The sequence below is a fragment of the Littorina saxatilis genome, linkage group LG2, assembly GCF_037325665.1.
Source record: "Littorina saxatilis isolate snail1 linkage group LG2, US_GU_Lsax_2.0, whole genome shotgun sequence".
Taxonomy (NCBI): Eukaryota; Metazoa; Mollusca; class Gastropoda; order Littorinimorpha; family Littorinidae; genus Littorina; species Littorina saxatilis.
This window is the reverse complement of record NC_090246.1, coordinates 72,839,049-72,842,779: the sequence shown is the minus strand read 5'-3', so window position 1 is coordinate 72,842,779 and position 3,731 is coordinate 72,839,049.

The window sequence follows — 3,731 nt, the reverse complement described above, 5'->3', positions numbered from 1 at the left end:
GTAGAGGCTGAGCGTTTCCAATGAGGGTAAACGTATTGTAGAGATCGGTAATTAAGGCTGTTTTGCCCGTCGGTGGTGAGAAGATCGTATATATTGCCCTTGGTTTGGCTGTTGCTCTCCTAATGTGAGGCAGATTAAGTTGAAGTACCTCTCAGTGATTGAGGATTTCGTTGTATGTGTACCTCACAAATTCTGAGGGTTATGATCACAGTAGCTTTGATAGTAGAGGCTGCGCGTTCCCACTGATGGTGAACGTATTGTAGAGATCGGTAGTCAAGGCTGTTTTGCCCGTCGGTGATGAGAAGATCGTAGCCTATATATTGCCCTTGGTTGGGCTCTTGCTGTTTTCGAAGATTAAAAGGGAGCGAACTTGTCAAATCCAAATTTTGGAAAACTGTCTTGAAAACCTGGCTTGTAAAAAAAAAACCGCTCGCGCTGGACCCGAGTACTCTTCAGACTGGCTCGCTCCCCCAGTATGAAAGTGTTTGTCTTGTGAAGCAAAGTGAGTGAACAAAAGCACAACTCAAAGGTATTCAAACAAAAGTAACTGTGGGTAACTTTCTTTCTTTATTTGGTGTTTAACGTCGTTTTGAACCGTTCAAGGTTATATCGCGACGGAACTGTGGGTATGCAGTGCAATTAAATGCACACAGTCATGTACAAGAACGGCGTAAGGGAGGCAATCATGGGCATTTTTGAAGTTGCTGTAATGGCAGGTACCGTCCCTTACAAAACTTGTGATAATGGAAAACATGTTATAAAATGGTTTGCGAAACAGTAAAAATGACTAGAAAACAAAGTATAACAACTGACAAGTTCTATTTACCGGATTAAGTAATACTGGAGTATGACTGGAGCCCGAGTGTGAGCAATTCATTAACACACAACACAGAGCATGTTATGAGATTTGCGAGACAGTGCATTCTCTTTACGTTCCAAGAGGTAAGAAGCCGGCTGGCTTCCCTTTCACCCCTGTGCGCCACAGGCGTTTGACTTTAGATCGTAATGGCTTGAAACATCGAGCCCTTTTGATCTAAACTCAAATGCCTACGGTGCTAACTTCGCTCGTTCATAAAATTAGGTCGCGCAGCACGCGAACTGGCACACGCAGCGTATGTGTGCTCAGGCCGGCCCAGTGTGACTCTTGGTTAGCTGTGTAGTGTAATAATAGACCAAATCCCCAGACTGCTGAGTCACATTATGGCGGCCTGTTTGTGTGTGCGTGTGATGATGCGGGAAATAACTAGCGCATTAACGCGCAAAGCCTGGTGTCTCAAACCACCCGCTGGCTGGCTGTTCTATCAGGCTGCCTGGCTGGCTGTTGCTCCGTGTGAATTCCTCCCACCGCCAAGTCGTTTTTGTGGTTTATTTCGCATTTAGGTCCCAGGTAACATTATGAAGTTTTAATACGATCAATCGGACCTATTATCAAGTTAGTGTATCAACTTTTGAACGAACTGCGCCCAGTAGTTTCCCAGCAATAAGCTGTTAAGTCGAGACAGACACACACATACACACACAGACACACAATTAAAGTCTGTTGAGCCCAAGTACTAGCGTACTCGGGGATAACAATGTATGTATTGATGATAACTTATTTAATCCGCTTTTAAGGAATAACCAATATTTTGTTTATGCTGGAAATGTACTGTATTTTGAAGATTGGGCAAGAAAGGGTCTTGTTAGCGTATATGATGTTTAACATAGAAAAGAGTTTGTTTCCTATCAGTTCATTTGTGATGTTTTAGGAAAATCCCCACAGAGAATTTGGGAATATAACATGGTTCTTGCTGTTGTTGTAAATGTTATTAATAAGATGATGCACGGAAAGGAAGAAATTGATTTGATGGATATCCCCTCTTATCATGGTAAGAAAGTACACAACGCACAACAGTTTAGAAAAGAATTAGTAAGCATGAAACTTGTTGAACCGGTGCAATTGGATTTTGGAGGAGGAAATTTAATTATGAAATTGACAAGAAAGATTGGCTGATGAGTTTTGAATCGGTTAAAGCGACAAGGCTACGAGTATTACAATGGAAATTACTTCACAATATTTACCCCACAAATATTATATTATGTAAAATGAAAGTTGTGGAAGACAATATTTGTTCACACTGTAGTAATAGCATTGACTATATAGAACACTTTTTTTTTCTTTTGCCCAGTGGTGCTTGAGTTTTGGAAACAAATTGAATTTTATATTTGGATAAACAGATAAAGTTAACTGTGCATGAAATCATGTTTGGAGTTAAAAATCTAAAAATGCATGCAACTCTGTTGAAAGAATTAAACTGTATAATTTTGGTTGCTAAAATGTGCACAAGTATTTATGAGAAAACCAAGGCTTTAATGCCTCTTTTTGTTATCTTCGAAAAGCAACTGCAGATCAGAAATATTTATTTTTGATTAAAAAGTTCCAAGACAAATATTTAGTAATTTTTTTTAATAATAATAAATGTAAATGTTACCTCCACCGTCATTACCCCCCTCATGACCCCCCCCCTCCCCCTTTCACTCTCTCTCTCTCTCCCTCTCTCTCTCTCTCTCTCTCTCTCTCTCTCTCTCTCTCTCTCTCTCTCTCTCTCTCTATCAGCACAGAAAGATGTCTTTATAATGAACTAGCAGTTAAGCCCGCCTTCGCCCGGAAGTAAACGGAGCCCTGTAGCAATTTAAGACGCTCGCTATCCCATTATCATTAGCTTTACCTCCTTTGTTTGGATACAAAAAAAGAGTTATCTCCCTTACCTTCTAGAAATTTCCGGAACTGTCCAGTTAATTTTTCTTTCTTCGTTTCTTCCCCTCATAGGAGCAATAGCGAGTCTCTAATATCACTGGCATGATGTGCTTGCTACAGGTGAACAGTAGGCACTGAACTGGTCTTGCACCATATAGGCTGTATTCAATAAATGGGAGGTCCATAATCTGAAAAAGGAAACAATGAATCAAGAAACTAAAACCCAGGTGCACATCTGCGGCACCTAGGGAGTGTACGTGCACACTATCTTGTTCCTGCCTCTTGCCATCTCAGAGGTATGGCGACCACAGACAAAAAAGAGTTATCTCCCTTACCTTCTAGAAATTTCCGGAACTGTCGAGTTAATTTTTCATTCTTCATTTCTTCCCCTCATAGGAGCAATAGCGAGTCTCTAATATCACTGGCATGATGTGCTTGCTACAGGTGAACAGTAGGCACTGAACTGGTCTTGCACCATATAGGCTGTATTCAATAAATGGGAGGTCCATAATCTGAGAAAGGAAACAATGAATCAAGAAACTAAAACCCAGGTGCACATCTGCGGCACCTAGGGAGTGTACGTGCACACTATCTTGTTCCTGCCTCTTGCCATCTCAGAGGTATGGCGACCACAGACAAAAAAGAGTTATCTCCCTTACCTTCTAGAAATTTCCGGAACTGTCGAGTTAATTTTTCATTCTTCATTTCTTCCCCTCATAGGAGCAATAGCGACTCTCTAATATCACTGGCATGATGTGCTTGCTACAGGTGAACAGTAGGCACTGAACTGGTCTTGCACCATATAGGCTGTATTCAATAAATGGGAGGTCCATAATCTGAAAAAGGAAACAATGAATCAAGAAACTAAAACCCAGGTGCACATCTGCGGCACCTAGGGAGTGTACTGCACACTATCTTGTTCCTGCCTCTTGCCATCTCAGAGGTATGGCGACCACAGACAAAAAAGAGTTATCTCCCTTACCTTCTAGAAATT